A 26,765-nucleotide genomic window follows, 5' to 3' on the forward strand; every position below is an offset into this window, starting at 1 on the left:
TCTAGAAGGTATCCATCCATATAACATAACAGCATGAGGCCCGTGGCTTGTTTATGCAAGAAGACCGAGACCCTCACTATGGTGAGGATGACACCAGTTTCTCTAAGGGGCTGGCGTTTACCTCTAAGGGGCTGGCGTTTACCTCTAAGGGGCTGGCGTTTACCTCTAAGGGGCTGGCGTTTACCTCTAAGTTTAACTCTAAACCCAATGTAATTTAACTATTACTGTACACTGACCACCTAATCATCTGAATCATATCAATTAGTGTCTTCAATGTTACTGTAAAACCTCTGTGTTTATTGTAAATAATTCACCTGATGATTTATTATATGTTTATTAATGTAGCAAACACACAGAAAACACAACTATACAAATATTTTTCACTCAATGTATGTAATTAAATCTCTATTGTGATGTGGTGCAACAGCATAGAGGGGTCTGACTGTGTTCTTTTCCATTCACATCCCATAATACTGACTAGTAACCATTAGGGAACCAATGTCTACATCCCTACATCCATAATACGGACAGGTAAACCATTAGGAACCAATGTCTACATCCCTACATCCCATAATACGGACAGGTAACCATTAGGAACCAATGTCTACATCCCTACATCCCATAATACTGATAGGTAACCATTAGAACCAATGTCTACATCCCATAATACTGACAGGTAACCATTAGGAACCAATGTCTACATCCCTACATCCCATAATACTGACAGGTAACCATTAGGAAGCAATGTCTACATCCCATAATACTGACAGGTAACCATTAGAACCAATGTCTACATCCCTACATCCCATAATACTGACAGGTAAATTAGGAACCAATGTCTACATCCCATAATACTGACAGGTAACCATTAGGAACCAATGTCTACATCCCATAATACTGACAGGTAACCATTAGGAAGCAATGTCTACATCCCATAATACTGACAGGTAACCATTAGGAACCAATGTCTACATCCCTACATCCCATAATACTGACAGGTAACCATTAGGAACCAATGTCTACATCCCTACATCCCATAATACTGACAGGTAACCATTAGGAACCAATGTCTACATCCCATAATACTGACAGGTAACCATTAGGAACCAATGTCTACATCCCATAATACTGACAGGTAACCAACCATTAGGAACCAATGTCTACATCCCATAATACTGACAGGTAACCAACCATTAGGAACCAATGTCTACATCCCATAATACTGACAGGTAACCATTAGGAACCAATGTCTACATCCCTACATCCCATAATACTGACAGGTAACCATTAGGAACCAATGTCTACATCCCATAATACTGACAGGTAACCATTAGGAACCAATGTCTACATCCCATAATACTGACAGGTAACCATTAGGAACCAATGTCTACATCCCATAATACTGACAGGTAACCATTAGGAACCAATGTCTACATCCCATAATACTGACAGGTAAATTAGGAACCAATGTCTACATCCCATAATACTGACAGGTAACCATTAGGAACCAATGTCTACATCCCATAATACTGACAGGTAACTATTAGAACACATCCCATAATACTGACAGGTAACCATTAGAACCAATGTCTACATCCCATAATACTGACAGGTAACCATTAGAACCAATGTCTACATCCCATAATACTGACAGGTAACCATTAGGAACCAATGTCTACATCCCATAATACTGACAGGTAACCATTAGGAACCAATGTCTACATCCCATAATACTGACAGGTAACCATTAGGAACCAATGTCTACATCCCATAATACTGACAGGTAACCATTAGGAACCAATGTCTACATCCCATAATACTGACAGGTAACCATTAGGAACCAATGTCTACATCCCATAATACTGACAGGTAACCAAACATTAGGAACCAATGTCTACATCCCATAATACTGACAGGTAACCATTAGGAACCAATGTCTACATCCCATAATACTGACAGGTAACCGTAAGGAACCAATGTCTACATCCCATAATACTGACAGGTAACCAACCATTAGGAACCAATGTCTACATCCCATAATACTGACAAGTAACCAACCATTAGGAACCAATGTCTACATCCCATAATACTGACAGGTAACCATTAGGAACCAATGTCTACATCCCATAATACTGACAGGTAACCATTAGGAACCAATGTATTCAACTGGCCAGGTTAAACCAGAGTGAAAGCTGTCCCGCTGGACACAGACGTCACTTCAACATCTTGATTCACATTTGGGTGAGTTGCCAAATTAACGTGAATTCAGAGTCAAATCAACAAAAGTTCCCCAAATTCCTGTACGTTGATGACTTTTTGCAAATCCAATCAGTTTTTTCGCACCTCTCTGATTCAGAGGAGTTGAGTTAAATGCAGGAAGACACATTTCAGTTGAATGCATTCAGTTGTACAACTGACTAGGTCTCCCCCCTTTCATGTTTATTCAGTTGAATCACATCGAATCACACTGAATCACAGTTGTTCAAATGACGTAGAAACAACATTGAATCAATCAGTTTCATATGTGAAATAGCTATTTTCCCATGTTCAGCTTAAATTTCACATGTTGAAACCATATTTGCACATGTATAAAATTCAGTAGCAGTGCGTGGGTAAAATCACTGGGGAGGCCAAGCCCCCTTCCCCCATATTACAACCATATAACAAACTGAGTGTTGTGATAATTGCATTGTTTCTCTATAACCTGTTAGTTCATATGCCTTGTGACCCTGATATATATTAGAGGCCCGAGACAATAAGAATTCATTCAACCACACCTTTGTTTTATAACAAAACTCGGCTAGCAACTTCTGTCCAGTGAAGTCCACAACAGCATACTGCATGTACAGTACCAGACAGTTACCTGACCTACAGCACGGTCAAGTTAATGTACAGTACCAGACAGTTACCTGACCTACAGCACGGTCAAGTTAATGTACAGTACCAGACAGACCTACAGCACGGTCAAGTTAATGTACAGTACCAGACAGACCTACTGCACGGTCAAGTTAATGTACAGTACCAGACAGTTACCTGACCTACAGCACGGTCAAGATAATGTACAGTACCAGACAGTTACCTGACCTACAGCACGGTCAAGTTAATGTACAGTACCAGACAGACCTACAGCACGGTCAAGTTAATGTACAGTACCAGACAGACCTACAGCACGGTCAAGTTAATGTACAGTACCAGACAGTTACCTGACCTACAGCACGGTCAAGTTAATGTACAGTACCAGACAGACCTACTGCACGGTCAAGTTAATGTACAGTACCAGACAGTTACCTGACCTACAGCACGGTCAAGTTAATGTACAGTACCAGACAGACCTACTGCACGGTCAAGTTAATGTACAGTACCAGACAGACCTACAGCACGGTCAAGTTAATGTACAGTACCAGACAGTTACCTGACCTACAGCACGGTCAAGCACGTTCGGACCACTAAACAACTATTGATATAGAACCACACAGAGTTATCGCAGGTCGCAAAGAAAACAGGAGCTGCCTCCTCTAATTCCAGCACCATTTCAACGTAAAATCATCTCTGCTTAGTCTAATACAGTGACAACTAAATACCAAAAACAATTTAGTCCAATCAACGTAAGCTAAATAAGATGTGGCTGTCCATGGTTCTGATTTCTGGGTTGTGTGTGTGTGTGTGTGTGTGTGTGTGTGTTCGTGCGAGTAGAAAACATGTTGACTCACTATACTTGTAGAGAAACATCAATGCGATCCTCCTCTCTTTCATGTTGCTGAAACGGTCTATCACGTGTGTGTGTGTGTGTGTGTGTGTGTGTGTGTGTGTGTGTGTGCGCGGTGTGAAACGGTCTATCACTCTGTCATACAGTACACACTTTCAGTTTTTGTTGTTCTAGGCTACCTGGCTAAAACGCTTGCTCGCTAGCCTAACTTCCAACGTTAGCTAGTTAACATTAGCCTTCTACATCTAGCTACATATTGAACTTCCATCTTCTCAGGCCAGGGGCACAACAATGTATGAATTAATTATTGACCAGTAAGGAGAATGAAGTAAAACCACAAGTCCACATCCCTATCTCCATCCATGGCTAATTTAAGAAAAGGGACTGGCTGGCTACCCACTGGAGGACAACAACACAATGAGATTGCAACAGTTCAAGTTTTTCTGTCATTGACGTTTGCTCTCCATGGGATTTCATAGGAATGATGCCAAACCCAAGATGGCTTCCCTTCACACTTGTTTGGGGAGGGTCACTAAGACCATTCACAGTTGAGCGCGCTCAGTTTAGCTCAACGCTGATTGGCTCATTTGTATACTCTTTTTGACGAAGGGAGGCCAGATGCTCGCTGGCTTCCCTTTTCCTTCAGTGCTACGGGGCGGCAACAATGTCCGTCTCGTTTGGACCAGACAGTATCAGATAGATGGTCTCTACACGTAGAGAGACAGAGGGGAACTGTTTCGCTCGCTAGGATGCTTTCTCTGGTGAGATATTATGAAACACAGAGAGACGAAAAGATACATATTTTTTTTTTATTACGTTTGGTTTTTTTTTTGTAAATATTTTGAAATCCATGAACACACGCCACTAATTAAATGTTGAGTTCACATGTTTAAACACCACCTTTTCACATGTGAGGAGAATAACATGTTTTCACTTATGCGAATTGTAGTTTCGCATGTGATATTTGCAGTTTCACGTGAAAAACAATCGCGTGTGAAAATCAAATTTGCAGTTTCACCTGTAAGAAACTCCACATTACTCCAGTGTTTGTACAAACATAGACGATAACAAACACCGTAAAGCCCTAAAAACAGGGTTAAAACTATCACTTTGATCTCATAGATGCTCCGTCCTTATGTTCATAGCATAATCAATGGATTTGAGAGTGGTTGCATTTCTCCAGCTGCATCCCTCAGCGTTTTACTGAAACTGTGGTGGGGAGATCATGTTTAAATGAGAACACAAATTAATTATAGATGGATGCAAAACTAAATGTTTTCAGTGATACTTTTTTTTTATGAGAACCAAATTAAATAAAAACGCCTACCTCTTTCCTGCAATTTTCTCTATCTTTGGTAATGTTACCCTGGTCTTGGGTAATGTTACCCTGGTCTTGGGTAATGTTACCCTGGTCTTGGGTAATGTTGCCCTGGTCTTGGGTAATGTTACCCTGGTCTTGGGTAATGTTACCCTGGTCTTGGGTAATGTTGCCCTGGTCTTGGGTAATGTTACCCTGGTCTTGGGTAATGTTGCCCTGGTCTTGGGTTATGTTACCCTGGTCTTGGGTAATGTTACCCTGGTCTTGGGTAATGGTGCCCTGGTCATGGGTAATGTTACCCTGGTCTTGGGTAATGTTGCCCTGGTCTTGGGTAATGTTGCCCTGGTCTTGGGTAATGCTGCCCTGGTCTTGGGTAATGTTGCCCTGGTCTTGGGTAATGTTACCCTGGTCTTGGGTAATGTTGCCCTGGTCTTGGGTTATGTTACCCTGGTCTTGGGTAATGTTGCCCTGGTCTTGGGTAATGTTACCCTGGTCTTGGGTAATGTTACCCTGGTCTTGAGTAATGTTACCCTGGTCTTGGGTTATGTTACCCTGGTCTTGGGTTATGTTGCCCTGGTCTTGGGTAATGTTACCCTGGTCTTGGGTAATGTTACCCTGGTCTTGGGTAATGTTATCCTAGTTTTGGGTTATGTTGCCCTGGTCTTGGGTAATGTTACCCTGGTCTTGGGTAATGTTGCCCTGGTCTTGGGTTATGTTACCCTGGTCTTGGGTAATGTTACCCTGGTCTTGGGTAATGTTACCCTGGTATTGGATAATGTTACCCTGGTATTGGGTTATGTTACCCTAGTCTTGGGTTATGTTACCCTGGTCTTGGGTTATGTTGCCCTGGTCTTGGGTTATGTTGCCCTGGTCTTGGGTAATGTTACCCTGGTCTTGGGTTATGTTACCCTGGTATTGGGTAATATTACCCTGGTCTTGGGTAATATTACCCTAGTCTTGGGTAATGTTGCCCTGGTCTTGGGTTATGTTGCCCTGGTCTTGGGTAATGTTACCCTGGTCTTGGGTTATGTTACCCTGGTATTGGGTAATATTACCCTGGTCTTGGGTAATATTACCCTAGTCTTGGGTAATGTTACCCTGGTCTTGGGTTATGTTACCCTGGTCTTGGGTAATGTTACCCTGGTCTTGGGTAATGTTGCCCTGGTCTTGGGTTATGTTACCCTGGTCTTGGGTAATGTTACACTGGTCTTGGGTAATGTTGCCCTGGTCATGGGTAATGTTACCCTGGTCTTGGGTAATGTTGCCCTGGTCTTGGGTAATGTTGCCCTGGTCTTGGGTAATGTTACCCTGGTCTTGGGTAATGTTGCCCTGGTCTTGGGTTATGTTACCCTGGTCTTGGGTAATGTTACCCTGGTCTTGGGTCATGTTGCCCTGGTCATGGGTAATGTTACCCTGGTCTTGGGTAATGTTGCCCTGGTCTTGGGTAATGTTGCCCTGGTCTTGGGTAATGTTGCCCTGGTCTTGGGTAATGTTACCCTGGTCTTGGGTAATGTTGCCCTGGTCTTGGGTTATGTTACCCTGGTCTTGGGTAATGTTGCCCTGGTCTTGGGTAATGTTACCCTGGTCTTGGGTAATGTTGCCCTGGTCTTGGGTTATGTTACCCTGGTCTTGGGTAATGTTACCCTGGTCTTGGGTCATGTTGCCCTGGTCATGGGTAATGTTACCCTGGTCTTGGGTAATGTTGCCCTGGTCTTGGGTAATGTTGCCCTGGTCTTGGGTAATGTTGCCCTGGTCTTGGGTAATGTTACCCTGGTCTTGGGTAATGTTGCCCTGGTCTTGGGTTATGTTACCCTGGTCTTGGGTAATGTTGCCCTGGTCTTGGGTAATGTTACCCTGGTCTTGGGTAATGTTACCCTGGTCTTGAGTAATGTTACCCTGGTCTTGGGTAATGTTACCCTGGTCTTGGGTAATGTTGCCCTGGTCTTGGGTTATGTTACCCTGGTCTTGGGTAATGTTGCCCTGGTCTTGGGTTATGTTACCCTGGTCTTGGGTTATGTTACCCTGGTCTTGGGTAATGTTACCCTGGTATTGGATAATGTTACCCTGGTATTGGGTTATGTTACCCTAGTCTTGGGTTATGTTACCCTGGTCTTGGGTTATGTTGCCCTGGTCTTGGGTTATGTTGCCCTGGTCTTGGGTAATGTTACCCTGGTCTTGGGTTATGTTACCCTGGTATTGGGTAATATTACCCTGGTCTTGGGTAATATTACCCTAGTCTTGGGTAATGTTACCCTGGTCTTGGGTTATGTTGACCTGGTCTTGGGTTATGTTACCCTGGTCTTGGGTTATGTTACCCTGGTATTGGGTAATATTACCCTGGTCTTGGGTAATATTACCCTAGTCTTGGGTAATGTTACCCTGGTCTTGGGTTATGTTACCCTGGTCTTGGGTAATGTTACCCTGGTCTTTGCTTACGCTGCCTTCCAGTTGCAAGTTTTGGCACATTCACTTCAGCAACATAGCACCTTGCATCCCACTGTTGGTTTACCTCTGAAGCTAAGCAGGGTTGGTCCTGGTTGGTCCCTGAAAGGGAGACCAGATGTAGCTGGAAATGGAGAAATAACCATGTGTTTTCATATGTAATACAATCACGTGTTGTTGATGTGAGGGGGTGCTCGGTGTAAAGTTTCAGTCTGGTACAACCAGGCTAACATTCAAGGTGTGTGGCAAATTGATCAGCTTTCAATTCATATATAGATAACTTTATTATCATACATTTCCATGGTATTGAAACTGGTTTAAAATGCTTTCCAGGACACTTCTCTTATAAGACACGTTAAAATGCTAATTATTTAATGTGGATGAGTTACTTATGGTTGAAAATACTTTACAAAGAGTCTTTATTTAATTTAGCTATATACACACACACACACACTCACACATACAAAGTACATACATTTTGTTTTTGTCAGTTTACTTTTCTTTTTCAAATAAAACTTTGAAAAGTGTTGATCAGCTGGTACAGTACGCCAGGGGGTGGTGGGCTGAGAGACAACAGTAAGCTGAAAGGGGCGGGCTGAGAGACAAGGTGCACCATTGGGAGATGTGACCTTTGACCTGTTGGGAGCAAATGGATATGGACGCAACATTAGAGCCACAGCAAAGGCTGCTGGGAGTTACAGCACACCTCTCTCTAGTCTACATCTATACGTATCTATCCCAATCTGTTCATCCTCAGTTAACTAGCTACTAGCTATCTTGTTCATCTTGGCTTAACTAGCTACTAGCTATCCTGTTCATCCTCAGTTAACTAGCTACTCGCTATCCTGTTCATCTTGGGTTAACTAGCTCGTAGCTATCCTGTTCATCCTCAGTTAACTAGCTACCGCCATCCTGTTCATCTTGGGTTAACTAGCTACTAGCTATCCTGTTCAACCTTGGTTAACTAGTTACTAGCTATCCTGTTCATCCTCAGTTAACTAGCTACTAGCTATCCTGTTCAACCTTGGTTAACTAGCTACTAGCTATCATGTTCCTCCTCGGTTAACTAGTTACTAGCTATCCTGTTCATCCTCAGTTAACTAGCTACTAGCTATCCTGTTCAACCTTGGTTAACTAGCTACTAGCTATCCTGTTCCTCCTCGGTTAACTAGTTAGTAGGTATCCTGTAATCCAACCCCGACATCTACCCCCAAATGTGTTCATCCTGCCTCCCTCTCCAAGGTTCACCCATTCTCACTATTGAATAGGTTAATAGTAACTTCCCTACAGCCTACTGTAAACACAGCAAAAAAAATCAGTTGTACGTTCTCTTCTATATCCTCTATGTTCTCTTGTGATAACCAGAGGTCTACTACTCAGGTCTTCTACTACGGGGAGTATCGGAGGGCAAAACGCAGGGTAGGTCGTGGTTTGGAGAGTAAGCAGATGGGCTGCTGGTGGGACCCAGAGTTTAGTGGTGTTCTAGGGGTGACAGGATGGGATGAAGGGTTGGATGACGCAACAGTGAAGGTGGGAGGAGCTGATGATGGAGTTGGAGACTGTTTTGTTTGGGCTTTACCTCAGGCTCAGAGGTCAGGGGTCAGACGGGCAACGGCCAATCAGATCAGCCCGTGAAGGCCTGGAAGTGTGAGTCTGAAACAGGAAGCACAGCAAGTAAGAAGAGTGACACAGAGAAAAAAACGCCAGGTTTTGGCTAGATGGAGTACAACGACTGACCAAAAGTTGCATGGTCCAGTCGCTTCGGGGACAACTGTAGAAATTTGAGCTAAAGTCACTTCTGTCCATAGCTGTACCCCATCTAGCCAAAACCAAAAGACCAGAACAAAATAATAAATACATCTAGGGGAATCTAGAACTTAATCAGAGCCTGTATTCACAAAGTGTCTCAGAGTTACAGTGCTGATCTAGGATCAGTGTTGCCCCTTAACATCCTAATTAATAACATGGGGGACCTGATCCTAGACACTTTGTGACAACCGGCCCAGAAGTGATCAAAACAACAACCAAAATGAGCCCTAGAAGAAGTACTTGCTCAGAACAGAAAAACCCACCAGAAAACAGAGTGATATATGTGAGCTATGACTTGGCCCTGATAGGCCTATGGCTAGCCACAATAACATTAATATGGAAGCTAGCCATATGGTTGATGCTAGGTGGGATTGGGCCATCCAAAGGATTCTCCCTAGCATCAACCTGTTATAAGGTTAACTGTAAATGGAGAATCTAGAGCGACCAGAGAGGTGAACACATAGAGATGGAAATAGTTTGATATCTGTGCGTGAGCAGATAGAATGACAGACGATAGCATTTGTGTCTACCAAGAGACGGTGAGGTTAAGTTGGATCAGAGCAGCGTCTTAAGAACAAACACGAAGCAATTTATCACCTAATGTAAGCAATAGTCTCCCTTTCTTTCACCACATACTGAAGTTTGAATTTTTCTTTTTTTTTTGTATTTTATGTTGGTTGTAATTGTAGTGTTTGTATTAAGACAATTAGACAATATATATAGTACATATCTCTGGAAATGTTGGTGAAAAGTACAGAAATGTACTATTGGGTCTATCCATATCTCCAATCCCAACCCAGTTTCATTCCAGCTTCCTTATTTCCAATTCAAACCACCAGAGGTTCAATTGGCAATGTAATAATTCTGTACTATCAGCTGTAGATGTTTATTCAGGTGATTGATAATGATGACACTGATTCGTTATTTACTTTGAGGCTAAATCCTATTATACCCACTATTGTGGTTCCAGACCCAACTGATTTGTGCAAAATAGGCAGTCCTACTCTGCCTGGAGATTGTTAGAAATACTGCAGTATGCTAAAGTCAAAAAAAGGGGATGCTCTCTCTCCGGAAAAAAATCAACAACATTTGATAGAATTGAGTGGTACCATCTTTTTAAGACTGCAACAATTGTCTTTTGGAGAGGCACTCACTGACTGGGTCAGACTTATTTACTCAGCCCCTCAAGCAGGTGTTCCTATAAACGGCACAGTATTGCATCCCTTCCTCATAGGTAGAGGCACAAAACAAGGGTGTCCTCAATCTCCCTTCTTATTTGCTTTGGTTATGAAATGAGCAGAGTTTAGCCTCTGTCCCGATGTTCATTCAGATATTTAATGACTTCAGTTACTTTTCTGGTTATAAGATACATTTTGGGAAACCAATGGCTCTCCCACTTGGAAAAAAAAGAAATGGCGGTTATGATATCATTTAGTACCTTGAACGTGGCTGAGGTTCCCCCGTGACCGGCTCGGAAACCGGATTGCACAGCGGAGAAGGTACGGTGGGAATCGAAATGGTCAGTGATCTGTTTATTAACTTGGCTTTCAAAGACTTTAAAGAGGCAGGGCAGGATGGATATAGGTCTGTAACAGTTTGGGTCTAGGGGCAGGGCAGGATAGATATAGGTCTGTAACAGTTTGGGTCTAGAGGCAGGGCAGGGCAGGATAGATATAGGTCCGTAACAGTTTGGGTCTAGAGGCAGGGCAGGACAGAATGGATGTAGGTCTGTAACAGTTTGGGTCTAGGGGCAGGGCAGGATGGATATAGGTCTGTAACAGTTTGGGTCTAGAGGCAGGGCAGGATGGATATAGGTCTGTAACAGTTTGGGTCTAGAGGCAGGGCAGGGCAGGATGGATATAGGTCTGTAACAGTTTGGGTCTAGAGGCAGGGCAGGATAGATATAGGTCTGTAACAGTTTGGGTCTAGAGGCAGGGCAGGGCAGGGCAGGATAGATATAGGTCTGTAACAGTTTGGGTCTAGAGGCAGGGCAGGGCAGGATAGATATAGGTCTGTAACAGTTTGGGTCTAGAGGCAGGGCAGGATAGATATAGGTCTGTAACAGTTTGGGTCTAGAGGCAGGGCAGGATGGATATAGGTCATTAACAGTTTGGGTCTAGAGGCAGGGCAGGGCAGGATAGATATAGGTCTGTAACAGTTTGGGTCTAGAGGCAGGGCAGGATGGATATAGGTCTGTAACAGTTTGGGTCTAGAGGCAGGGCAGGATAGATATAGGTCTGTAACGGTTTGGGTCTAGAGGCAGGGCAGGATAGATATAGGTCTGTAACAGTTTGGGTCTAGAGGCAGGGCAGGGCAGGATATATATAGGTCTGTAACAGTTTGGGTCTAGAGGCAGGGCAGGGCAGGATGGATATAGGTCTGTAAAAGTTTGGGTCTAGAGGCAGGGCAGGATGGATATAGGTCTGTAACAGTTTGGGTCTAGAGGCAGGGCAGGATGGATATAGGTCTGTAACAGTTTGGGTCTAGAGGCAGGGCAGGGCAGGATAGATATAGGTCTGTAACAGTTTGGGTCTAGAGGCAGGGCAGGATGGATATAGGTCTGTAACAGTTTGGGTCTAGAGGCAGGGCAGGATGGATATAGGTCTGTAACAGTTTGGGTCTAGAGGCAGGGCAGGGCAGGATAGATATAGGTCTGTAACAGTTTGGGTCTAGAGGCAGGGCAGGATAGATATAGGTCTGTAACAGTTTGGGTCTAGAGGCAGGGCAGGATAGATATAGGTCTGTAACAGTTTGGGTCTAGAGGCAGGGCAGGATAGATATAGGTCTGTAACAGTTTGGGTCTAGAGGCAGGGCAGGATAGATATAGGTCTGTAACAGTTTGGGTCTAGAGGCAGGGCAGGATGGATATAGGTCTGTAACAGTTTGGGTCTAGAGGCAGGGCAGGATGGATATAGGTCTGTAACAGTTTGGGTCTAGAGGCAGGGCAGGATGGATATAGGTCTGCAACAGTTTGGGTCTAGAGGCAGGGCAGGGCAGGATGGATATAGGTCTGTAACAGTTTGGGTCTAGAGGCAGGGCAGGATAGATATAGGTCTGTAACAGTTTGGGTCTAGAGGCAGGGCAGGGCAGGGCAGGATAGATATAGGTCTGTAACAGTTTGGGTCTAGAGGCAGGGCAGGGCAGGATAGATATAGGTCTGTAACAGTTTGGGTCTAGAGGCAGGGCAGGATAGATATAGGTCTGTAACAGTTTGGGTCTAGAGGCAGGGCAGGATGGATATAGGTCATTAACAGTTTGGGTCTAGAGGCAGGGCAGGGCAGGATAGATATAGGTCTGTAACAGTTTGGGTCTAGAGGCAGGGCAGGATGGATATAGGTCTGTAACAGTTTGGGTCTAGAGGCAGGGCAGGATAGATATAGGTCTGTAACAGTTTGTGTCTAGAGGCAGGGCAGGATAGATATAGGTCTGTAACAGTTTGGGTCTAGAGGCAGGGCAGGATAGATATAGGTCTGTAACAGTTTGGGTCTAGAGGCAGGGCAGGATAGATATAGGTCTGTAAGAGTTTGGGTCTAGAGGCAGGGCAGGGCAGGATTTTATATAGGTCTGTAACAGTTTGGGTCTAGAGGCAGGGCAGGGCAGTCTCAGTTCTTCTGCTATTTGCAGCTCAGAAGCTTTAACTCTATACCTCAATATACAACTATATTAACTCTGTACTTCACTATAAAACTATATTCACTCTGTACCTCACTATAAAACTATATTCATTCTGTACCTCATAAAACAATATTAACTCTGTACCTCAATATAAAACTAGATTAACTCTGTACCTCACTATAAAACTATATTCACTCTGTACCTCAATATAAAACTATATTAACTCTGTACCTCAATCTAAAACTATATTAACTCTGTACCTCACTATAAAACTATATTCACTCTGTACCTCAATATAAAACTATATTAACTCTGTACCTCAATATACAACTATATTCCCTCTGTACCTCAATATAAAACTATATTAACTCTGTACCTCAATCTAAAACTATATTAACTCTGTACCTCAATATAAAACTATATTAACTCTGTACCTCAATATAAAACTATATTCACTCTGTACCTCAATATACAACTATATTCTCTCTGTACCTCAATATAAAACTATATTAACACTGTACCTCAATATAAAACTATATTCACTCTGTACCTCACTATAAAACTATATTCACTCTGTACCTCATAAAACGATATTAACTCTGTACCTCAATATAAAACAGCCTGGAACACTAATCAATATAAAACAGCCTGGAACACTAATCAATATAAAACAGCCTTAAACACTAATCAATATAAAACAGCCTTAAACACTAATCAATATAAAACAGCCTGGAACACTAATCAATATAAAACAGCCTGGAACACTAATCAATATAAAACAGCCTGGAACACTAATCAATATAAAACAGCCTGGAACACTAATCAATATAAAACAGCAGTGAACACTAATCAATATAAAACAGCCTGGAACACTAATCAATATAAAACAGCCTGGAACACTAATCAATATAAAACAGCCTGGAACACTAATCAATATAAAACAGCCTGGAACACTAATCAATATAAAACAGCAGTGAATACTAATCAATATAAAACAGCCTGGAACACTAATCAATATAAAACAGCAGTGAATACTAATCAATATAAAACAGCCTAGAACACTAATCAATATAAAACAGCAGTGAATACTAATCAATATAAAACAGCCTAGAACACTAATCAATATAAAACAGCCTGGAACACTAATCAATATAAAACAGCCTGGAACACTAATCAATATAAAACAGCCTGGAACACTAATCAATATAAAACAGCCTGGAACACTAATCAATATAAAACAGCCTAGAACACTAATCAATATAAAACAGCCTGGAACACTAATCAATATAAAACAGCAGTGAACACTAATCAATATAAAACAGCAGTGAACACTAATCAATATAAAACAGCCTGGAACACTAATCAATATAAAACAGCCTAGAACACTAATCAATATAAAACAGCATGGAACACTAATCAATATAAAACAGCAGTGAACACTAATCAATATAAAACAGCCTGGAACACTAATCAATATAAAACAGCCTAGAACACTAATCAATATAAAACAGCCTGGAACACTAATCAATATAAAACAGCCTAGAACACTAATCAATATAAAACAGCCTGGAACACTAATCAATATAAAACAGCCTGGAACACTAATCAATATAAAACAGCCTGGAACACTAATCAATATAAAACAGCCTGGAACACTAATCAATATAAAACAGCCTGGAACACTAATCAATATAAAACAGCCTAGAACACTAATCAATATAAAACAGCCTGGAACACTAATCAATATAAAACAGCCTGGAACACTAATCAATATAAAACAGCCTGGAACACTAATCAATATAAAACAGCCTGGAACACTAATCAATATAAAACAGCCTGGAACACTAATCAATATAAAACAGCCTGGAACACTAATCAATATAAAACAGCCTGGAACACTAATCAATATAAAACAGCCTGGAACACTAATCAATATAAAACAGCCTAGAACATTAATCAATATAAAACAGCCTGGAACACTAATCAATATAAAACAGCCTGGAACACTAATCAATTTAAAACAGCCTTGAACACTAATCAATATAAAACAGCCTGGAACACTAATCAATATAAAACAGCCTTGAACACTAATCAATATAAAACAGCCTGGAACACTAATCAATATAAAACAGCCTTGAACACTAATCAATATAAAACAGCCTGGAACACTAATCAATATAAAACAGCCTGGAACACTAATCAATATAAAACAGCCTTGAACACTAATCAATATAAAACAGCCTTGAACACTAATCAATATAAAACAGCCTGGAACACTAATCAATATAAAACAGCAGTGAACACTAATCAATATAAAACAGCCTGGAACACTAATCAATATAAAACAGCCTGGAACACTAATCAATATAAAACAGCCTGGAACACTAATCAATATAAAACAGCCTGGAACACTAATCAATATAAAACAGCCTGGAACACTAATCAATATAAAACAGCCTGGAACACTAATCAATATAAAACAGCCTGGAACACTAATCAATATAAAACAGCCTGGAACACTAATCAATTTAAAACAGCCTGGAACACTAATCAATATAAAACAGCAGTGAACACTAATCAATATAAAACAGCCTGGAACACTAATCAATATAAAACAGCCTGGAACACTAATCAATTTAAAACAGCCTTGAACACTAATCAATATAAAACAGCCTGGAACACTAATCAATATAAAACAGCCTAGAACACTAATCAATATAAAACAGCCAGGAACACTAATCAATATAAAACAGCCTGGAACACTAATCAATATAAAACAGCCTGGAACACTAATCAATATAAAACAGCCTGGAACACTAATCAATATAAAACAGCAGTGAACACTAATCAATATAAAACAGCCTGGAACACTAATCAATATAAAACAGCCTGGAACACTAATCAATATAAAACAGCAGTGAACACTAATCAATATAAAACAGCCTAGAACACTAATCAATATAAAACAGCCTGGAACACTAATCAATATAAAACAGCCTTAAACACTAATCAATATAAAACAGCCTGGAACACTAATCAATATAAAACAGCCTGGAACACTAATCAATATAAAACAGCCTGGAACACTAATCAATATAAAACAGCCTAGAACACTAATCAATATAAAACAGCCTGGAACACTAATCAATATAAAACAGCCTGGAACACTAATCAATATAAAACAGCCTGGAACACTAATCAATATAAAACAGCCTGGAACACTAATCAATATAAAACAGCCTGGAACACTAATCAATATAAAACAGCCTAGAACACTAATCAATATAAAACAGCCTGGAACACTAATCAATATAAAACAGCCTGGAACACTAATCAATATAAAACAGCCTGGAACACTAATCAATATAAAACAGCCTGGAACACTAATCAATATAAAACAGCCTGGAACACTAATCAATATAAAACAGCAGTGAACACTAATCAATATAAAACAGCCTAGAACACTAATCAATATAAAACAGCCTGGAACACTAATCAATATAAAACAGCCTGGAACTGTCACGCCCTGACCTTAGAGGTCCTTATTATTCTCTGTTTGGTTAGGTCAAGGTGTGACTCGGGTGGGAAATTCTATTTTTTCTGTTTCTTTGTTTTTGGCAGCGTGTGGTTCCCAATCAGAGGTAGCTGTCTATCGTTGTCTCTGATTGGGGATCATACTTAGGCAGCCCTTTTTCCACCATTAGGTTGTGGGATCTTGTTTTCTGTTTAGTGTCTTTGCCTGACAGAACTGTGCGCTTTTATTTTCGCTTTTGTTATTTTGTTTGAGTGTTTTTTGAATAAAAAAATCATGAACACTTTCCACGCTGCGCTTTGGTCCACTCTTCCTACAACCAACAAGAGCCATTACAGAAACACTAATCAATATAAAACAGCCTGGAACACTAATCAATATAAAACAGCCTGGAACACTAATCAATTTAAAACAGCCTTGAACACTAATCAATATAAAACAGCCTGGAACACTAATCAATATAAAACAGCCTGGAACACTAATCAATATAAAACAGCCTGGAACACTAATCAATATAAAACAGCAGTGAACACTAATCAATATAAAACAGCCTAGAACACTAATCAATATAAAACAGCCTGGAACACTAATCAATATAAAACAGCCTTAAACACTAATCAATATAAAACAGCCTGGAACACTAATCAATATAAAACAGCCTGGAACACTAATCAATATAAAACAGCCTGGAACACTAATCAATATAAAACAGCCTAGAACACTAATCAATATAAAACAGCCTGGAACACTAATCAATATAAAACAGCCTGGAACACTAATCAATATAAAACAGCCTGGAACACTAATCAATATAAAACAGCCTGGAACACTAATCAATATAAAACAGCCTGGAACACTAATCAATATAAAACAGCCTAGAACACTAATCAATATAAAACAGCCTGGAACACTAATCAATATAAAACAGCCTGGAACACTAATCAATATAAAACAGCCTGGAACACTAATCAATATAAAACAGCCTGGAACACTAATCAATATAAAACAGCCTGGAACACTAATCAATATAAAACAGCCTGGAACACTAATCAATATAAAACAGCAGTGAACACTAATCAATATAAAACAGCCTAGAACACTAATCAATATAAACAGCCTGGAACACTAATCAATATAAAACAGCCTGGAACTGTCACGCCTGACCTTAGAGGTCCTTATTATTCTCTGTTTGGTTAGGTCAAGGTGTGACTCGGGTGGGAAATTCTATTTTTTCTGTTTCTTTGTTTTTGGCAGCGTGTGGTTCCCAATCAGAGGTAGCTGTCTATCGTTGTCTCTGATTGGGGATCATACTTAGGCAGCCCTTTTTCCACCATTAGGTTGTGGGATCTTGTTTTCTGTTTAGTGTCTTTGCCTGACAGAACTGTGCGCTTTTATTTTCGCTTTTGTTATTTTGTTTGAGTGTTTTTTGAATAAAAAAATCATGAACACTTTCCACGCTGCGCTTTGGTCCACTCTTCCTACAACCAACAAGAGCCATTACAGAAACACTAATCAATATAAAACAGCCTGGAACACTAATCAATATAAAACAGCCTGGAACACTAATCAATATAAAACAGCCTGGAACACTAATCAATATAAAACAGCCTGGAACACTAATCAATATAAAACAGCCAGGAACACTAATCAATATAAAACAGTCTTTCTTAGTTTGGCACTTAGAAATAGGTTTAACCCAGGTCCATAAAATCCCTTTCTAGAATAGAGGACAACGGATGCAATTAAATATATTTGGATGTAATCAAAGTATCTAAAGCAAAAGGGAAACATTTATTTTACTATAATTGAATATTATTTAAATAGAATTACCAAAGTTAATGTTTGTTTAGTGCCTTTGTATGTCTGGATGATGCATGTGTGTTTCTACCATTTTAAATGTTCCAAGTGATTATCACGGGGTGTGTTTCTACCATTTTAAATGTGCCAAGTGATTATCACTGGGTGTGTTTACCATTTTAAATGTGCCAAGTGATTATCACGGGGTGTGTTTCTACCATTTTAAATGTTCCAAGTGATTATCACGGGGTGTGTTTCTACCATTTTAAATGTTCCAAGTGATTATCACTGGGTGTGTTTCTACCATTTTAAATGTGCCAAGTGATTATCACGGGGTGTGTTTCTACCATTTTAAATGTTCCAAGTGATTATCACTGGGTGTGTTTCTACCATTTTAAATGTTCCAAGTGATTATCACGGGGTGTGTTCCTGCCATTTTAAATGTTCCAAGTGATTATCACGGGGTGTGTTTCTACCATTTTAAATGTTCCAAGTGATTATCACGGGGTGTGTTTCTACCATTTTAAATGTTCCAAGTGATTATCACTGGGTGTGTTTCTACCATTTTAAATGTTCCAAGTGATTATCACGGGGTGTGTTCCTACCATTTTAAATGTTCCAAGTGATTATCACGGGGTGTGTTTCTACCATTTTAAATGTTCCAAGTGATTATCACGGGGTGTGTTTCTACCATTTTAAATGTTCCAAGTGATTATCACGGGGTGTGTTCCTACCATTTTAAATGTTCCAAGTGATTATCACGGGGTGTGTTTCTACCATTTTAAATGTTCCAAGTGATTATCACTGGGTGTGTTTCTACCATTTTAAATGTTCCAAGTGATTATCACTGGGTGTGTTTCTACCATTTTAAATGTTCCAAGTGATTATCACGGGCTGTGTTCCTGCCATTTTAAATGTTCCAAGTGATTATCACGGGGTGAGTTCCTGCCATTTTAAATGTTCCAAGTGATTATCACGGGGTGAGTTCCTGCCATTTTAAATGTTCCAAGTGATTATCACGGGGTGTGTTTCTACCATTTTAAATGTTCCAAGTGATTATCACGGGGTGTGTTCCTGCCATTTTAAATGTTCCAAGTGATTATCACGGGGTGTGTTTCTACCATTTTAAATGTTCCAAGTGATTATCACTGGGTGTGTTTCTACCATTTTAAATGTTCCAAGTGATTATCACGGGGTGTGTTTCTACCATTTTAAATGTTCCAAGTGATTATCACGGGGTGTGTTTCTACCATTTTAAATGTTCCAAGTGATTATCACGGGGTGTGTTTCTACCATTTTAAATGTTCCAAGTGATTATCACGGGGTGTGTTTCTACCATTTTAAAGTATGTAGACTATAGAAGTCTGTTTAAAAGCCACATTTTAATATAGCAGATTGAGTTATAAAATTACATTCGTTTAACATTGGAAACATTTCATAACTATTCATATTGTTCTACACACAAAATTGAGCCCTCAGCGAGGCTGTCAAACTGTCAAATCAAGGTATCAAGGTTCTGACCAATTCCTTTTGCCTTGAAAATAAGTTCTGTCAGGGGCACATTCCATATGGGTGTCTGAAACCCCTCCAAAACACACACAGTAGTGTACAGACAAGACACACAGTCAGTCAGCCACACAGCCCCGGCAGACTGGGTATGGAAGATAGAAGCACCTCTGATAGACAATCCAAAGCTAGCTTAACGGATGCAACAACCCCATGGCTATCTAACTCAATGCACATTCCATATGGGTGTCTGAAACCCCTCAAAACACACACAGTAGTGTACAGACAAGACACACAGTCAGTCAGCCACACAGCCCCGGCAGACTGGGTATGGAAGATAGAAGCACCTCTGATAGACAATCCAAAGCTAGCTTAACGGATGCAACAACCCCATGGCTATCTAACTCAATGCATTTTCCATTCACAGAGCGGACAAGACATCGGTTTTAGGGAAATAGGGAAGAGGGAAGGGTATGTCTCTTCATCAACAACAAATGATGTTCTGACTCTAGCGCAGTGGAATTCTCAACTGTCACCTGTCTTGGAATACATGGATAGTCAAATGCCAACCTCCTACCTCACCGAGAGAGTTTTCATCTGTTATAACATGCAGAATATATTCCACTTTAGGGCAACAACAAGCTGGCACGACGAACTGTACGAGGCTATGAACAAGCAGGAAACCATGCACCCGGAGGCTGCTTTTCTGGTTGGCAGTGATTTTATATTTGTATCACTAAGACACGTGATGCCCAACTTCTATCAACACGTCTCCTTCACCACTAGGGGGCGATATAGTCTTAGATCGCAGATCCTCTACCCACAAGCAAGCATACAGTGACTTGCGAAAGTATTCACCCCCCTTGGCATTTTTCCTATTTTGTTACAACCTGGAATTAAAATAATTTTGGGGGGGGCTTGTATAATTTGATTTACACCACATGCCTACCACTTTGAAGATGCATGTATTTATTTATTGTGAAACAAACAATAAATAAGACAAAAATTGAGAATTTGAGCGTGCATAACTATTAACCCCCCCAAAGTCAAAACTTTGCAGAGCCACCTTTTGCAGCAATTACAGCTGCATGTCTCTTGGGGTATGTCTCTATAAGCTTGGCACATCATTCTTCAAGCAAAACTGCTCCAGCTCCTTCAAGTTGAATTGGTTCCGCTGGTGTACAACAATCTTTAAGTCATACCACAGATTCTCAATTGGATTGAGGTCTGAGCCTTGACTAGGCCATTCCAAGACATTTAAATGTTTCCCCTTAAACCACTCGAGTGTTGCTTTAGCAGTATGCTTAGGGTCATTGTCCTGCTGGAAGGTGAATCTCCATCCCAGTCTCAAATCTCTGGAAGACTGAAACAGGTTTCCCTCAAGAATTTCCCTGTATTTAGCGCCGTCCATCAGTCCTTCAATTCTGACCAGTTTCTCAGTCCCTGCCGATGAAAAACATCCCCACAGCATGATGTTGCCACCACCATGCTTCATTGTGGGGATGGTTTTCTTGGGGTGATGAGAGGTGTTGGGTTTTCGCCAGACATAGCATTTTCTTTGATGGCCAAATAATCAATTTTAGTCTCATCTGACCAGAGAACCTTCTTCCATATGTTTGGGGAGTATCCCACGTGCCTTTTGGTGAACATCAAACGTGTTTATTTATTTTTTTCTTTAAGCAATGGCTTTTTCTGGCCACTCTTCTGTAAAGCCCAGCTCTGTGGAGTGCACGGTTTAAAGTGGTCCTATGAATAGATACGCCTAATCTATGCTGTGGAGCTTTGCAGCTCCTTCAGGGTTATCTTTGGTCTCTTTGTTACCTCTCTGATTAATGCTCTCCTTGCCTGGTCTGTGAGTTTTGTTGGGCGGCCCTCTCTTGGCAGGTTTGTTGTGGTGCCATATTCTTTCAATTTTTTAATAATAGATGTAATGGTGCTCCTTGGGATGTTCAAAGTTTCGGATATTTTTTATAACCTATCCCTGATCTGTACTTCTCCACAACTTTGTCCCTGACCTGTTCGGAGAGCTCCTTGGTCTTCATGGTGCTGCTTGCTTGATGGTGCCCCTTGCTTAGTGGCGTTGCAGACTCTGGGGCCTTTCAGAACAGTTGTATATATACCGAGATCATGTGACACTTAAATTAAGTCCACCTGTGTGCACTCTAACTAATTATGTTACTTCTGAACGTAATTGGTTGCACCAGATCTTATTTAGGGGCTTCATAGCAAAGGGGTTGAATACATATGCATGCACCACTTTTCAGTTTATTTTTGATTTTTTTTTTAAACAAGTAATTTTTTAAATTTCACTTCACCAATTTGGACTATTTTGTGTATGTCCATTACATGAAATCGAAATAAAATCCATTTCAATTACAGGTTGTTATGCAACAAAATAGGAAAAACGGCAAGGGGGATGGATACTTTTGCAAGGCACTGTACAAGCCCCCCCCCCCCCCTCGGATTATGACTCTACACTCCTGCTTCCAGTTTACAAACAAAAGCTCAAACAGGAAGTACCTTGCGCTCCTTAGAAAAATGGTCGGCTGAAGGAGAGGCTATGCTGCTTCAGGCGTCTGTTTCTCAAACTAGACACTCTAATGTACTTGTCCTTTTGCTCAGTTGTGCACCGGGGCCTCCCACTCCTCTTTCTATTCTGTTTAGAACCAGTTTGTGTCATTCTGTGAAGGGAGTAGTAGAAAGCGTTGTATCAGATCGTCAGTTCCTTGGCAATTTCTCGCATGGAATAGCCTTCATTTCTCAGAACAAGAATAGACTGCCGAGTTTTCAGAAGAAAGTTCTTTGTTTCTAGCCAATTTGAGCATGTAATCGAACCCACAAATGCTGATGCTCCAGATACTCAACTAGTCTAAGGAATGTCAGTTTTATTGCTTCTTTAAATCAGACCAACAGTTTTCAGCTGTGCCAGTTTTCAGTTCTTACTTCCGGCGCCGACAGAGATGGCCGCCTCGCTTCGCGTTCCTAGGAAACTATGCAGTTTTTTGTTTTTTTACGTGTTATTTCTTACATTAGTACCTCAGGTCATCTTAGGTTTCATTACATACAGTCGAGAAGAACTACTGAATATAAGATCAGCGTCAACTCACCATCAGCACGACCAAGAATATGTTTTTCGCGACGCGGATCCTGTGTTCTGCCTTACAAACAGGACAACGGAATGGATTCCATGCAGCGACCCAAAAAAAACGACTCCGAAAAAGAGGGAAACGAGGCGGTCTTCTGGTCAGACTCCGGAGACGGGCACACCGTGCACCACTCCCTAGCATTCTTCTTGCCAATGTCCAGTCTCTTGACAACAAGGTTGATGAAATCCGAGCAAGGGTAGCATTCCAGAGGGACATCAGAGACTGTAACGTTCTTTGCTTCACGGAAACATGGCTCACTGGAGAGACGCTATCCGAGGCGGTGCAGCCAACGGGTTTCTCCATGCATCGCGCCGACAGAAACAAACATCTTTCTGGTAAGAAGAGGGGCGAGGGCGTATGCCTCATGACTAACGAGACATGGTGTGATGAAAGAAACATACAGGAACTCAAATCCTTCTGTTCACCTGATTTAGAATTCCTCACAATCAAATGTAGACCGCATTTATCTACCAAGAGAATTCTCTTCGATTATAATCACAGCCGTATATATCCCCCCCCAAGCAGACACATCGATGGCTCTGAACGAACTTTATTTAACTCTTTGCAAACTGGAAACCATTTATCCGGAGGCTGCATTCATTGTAGCTGGGGATTTTAACAAGGCTAATCTGAAAACAAGACTCCCTAAAAATTTATCAGCATATCGATTGCGCAACCAGGGGTGGTAAAACCTTGGATCATTGTTACTCTAACTTCCGCGACGCATATAAGGCCCTGCCCCGCCCCCCTTTCAGAAAAGCTGACCACGACTCCATTTTGTTGATCCCTGCCTACAGACAGAAACTAAAACAAGAGGCTCCCACGCTGAGGTCTGTCCAACGCTGGTCCGACCAAGCTGACTCCACACTCCAAGACTGCTTCCATCACGTGGACTGGGATATGTTTCGTATTGCGTCAGATAACCATATTGACGAATACGCTGATTCGGTGTGCGAGTTCATTAGAACGTGCGTTGAAGATGTCCTTCCCATAGCAACGATTAAAACATTCCCTAACCAGAAACCGTGGATTGATGGCAGCATTCGCGTGAAACTGAAAGCGCGAACCACTGCTTTTAATCAGGGCAAGGTGTCTGGTAACATGACCGAATACAAACAGTGCAGCTATTCCCTCCGCAAGGCTATCAAACAAGCTAAGTTGAATGGCTGTGATAGGAGAAAACTGAGTATGATAAACAACATTGTAGTTACTCCATAATACTAACCTAAATGACAGATTGAAAATAAGGAAGCCTGTACAACAACAACAAAACATTCCAAAACATGCATCCTGTTTGCAACAAGGCACTAAAATAATCCTGCAAAAAATGTGGCAAAGCAATTCACTTTTTGTCCTGAATACAAAGTGTTATGAATACAACACAACACATTACTGAGTACCTCTTTCCATATTTTCAAGCATAGTGGTGGCTGCATCATGTTATGGGTATGCTTGTAATCATTAAGGACTGGAGAGTATTTTAGGATAAAATAAATCCACGGAAAAGAGCTAAGCACATACAAAATCATAGAGGAACACCTGGTTTCCACCAGACACTGGGAGATGAATTCACCTTTCATTAGGACAATAACCTAAAACACAAGGCCAAATCTTGCTTACCAAGAAGACTACCCACAGTTTGGACTTAATTCTGCTGGAAAATCTATGGCAAAACTTGACAGAGCTTGAAGTTTTTTAAAAGAATAATATGACACAATCCAGATGGGCAAAGCTCATAGAGACTTACCCAGGAAGACTCACAGCTGTAATCACGGCCAAATGTGATTCTAACATGTATTGACGGATGGGTGTAGATTGGTGAGAATTATTTTTTATTTATTAATTTTGAACTCTTATTCCACATACCAAAATGTGGAATAATTTTAGGGGTATGAATACTTTCTAAAGGCAGTGTAAATGCTGGATAACTAAACATGTGAAGACCTCCCTCCATCCCTCACTGTGAAAACACACCTACACTGACACACTTACAAACACACTCACACTAACACCCGGACACATACACTCACACACACCACCACACACTCACCACCACACACACACTAACATGAACCCACAACTTATTCTGATGCCATACCGTTGATTATTATTATTATCATAATTATTTTCATTATCATTGTTATTATTATAATTATGATCACTATTATGAACATTATTATTATTAATAGTATCGTTGGTATTATCATCATTATTATTATTATCATTACTATTATTTATATTATCATTATTAATATTATCATTATTATCATTATTAATATTATCATTATTAATATTATCATTATTAATATTATCATTATTAATATTATCATTATTAATATTATCATTATTATCATTATCGTTATTAATATTATCATTATTAATATTATCATTATTATCATTATCGTTATTAATATTATCATTAATAATATTATCATTATTAATATTATCATTATTATCATTATCGTTATTAATATTATCATTATTAATATTATCATTATTATCATTATCATTATTAATATTATCATTATTAATATTATCATTATTAATATTATCATTATTATCATTATCGTTATTAATATTATCATTATTAATATTATCATTATTATCATTATCGTTATTAATATTATCATTGTTATTATTACTATTATCGTTATTAATATAATTATTATTAATATTATCATAATTAGTATCATTATCATTATTATTAATATTATCATTATTGTTATTATCATTATTAATATTATCATTATTAATATTATCATTATTATCATTACTATTGTTATCATTATTATCATTAATATTATCATTATCGTTATTAATATCATTATTATTAATATTATCATAATTAGTATCATTATCATTATTAATATTTACATTATATGTTCATTATTATTATCATAATTATTATAAATATTATCATTATTATCGTTATATTATCATTATTGTCATCATTATTATTTTATTATCATTATTATAATTATTTATATAATTATTTTATTATTAATAATATTATAATTATCATTATTATTATTTTGATCATTGGTTTTATTATCATTATTAATATTATCATTATCATTATTAATATTATCATTATCATTATTAATATTATCATTATCATTATTAATATTATCATTATCATTATTAATATTATTATTATCATTATTAATATTATCATTATCATTATTAATATTATCATTATTATTATTATCATTATCATTATTAATATTAATATTATCATTATTAATATTATTATTTATATACCAGTCATTATTTTCTGCTACCAGTCACTTTCAGGAAATTCCTTTATACTCCAGTATCCCTGCCTATGTCCATATCTACCTCAATACTCCAGTATCCCTGCCTATGTCCATATCTACCTCAATACTCCAGTATCCCTGCCTATGTCCATATCTACCTCAATACTCCAGTATCCCTGCCTATGTCCATATCTACCTCAATACTCCAGTATCCCTGCCTATGTCCATATCTACCTCAATACTCCAGTATCCCTGCCTATGTCCATATCTACCTCAATACTCCAGTATCCCTGCATATATGTCCATATCTACCTCAATACTCCAGTATCCCTGCATATATGTCCATATCTACCTCAATACTCCAGTATCCCTGCCTATATGTCCATATCTACCTCAATACTCCAGTATCCCTGCATATATGTCCATATCTACCTCAATACTCCAGTATCCCTGCCTATATGTCCATATCTACCTCAATACTCCAGTATCCCTGCCTATGTCCATATCTACCTCAATACTCCAGTATCCCTGCCTATGTCCATATCTACCTCAATACTCCAGTATCCCTGCCTATGTCCATATCTACCTCAATACTCCAGTATCCCTGCATATATGTCCATATCTACCTCAATACTCC

General features: G+C 39.6%; 1 pseudogene; it reads right to left on the bottom strand.

Moving 5' to 3' along the window:
* Nucleotides 1-7,731: 7,731 nt before the first annotated feature.
* LOC115126706 (dnaJ homolog subfamily B member 6-like) overlaps nt 7,732-26,765 on the bottom strand; it is a 31,706-nt pseudogene continuing 12,672 nt past the window's right edge.

This window comes from Oncorhynchus nerka, unplaced genomic scaffold (genome assembly GCF_034236695.1).
Source record: "Oncorhynchus nerka isolate Pitt River unplaced genomic scaffold, Oner_Uvic_2.0 unplaced_scaffold_1270, whole genome shotgun sequence".
Taxonomy (NCBI): domain Eukaryota; kingdom Metazoa; phylum Chordata; class Actinopteri; order Salmoniformes; family Salmonidae; genus Oncorhynchus; species Oncorhynchus nerka.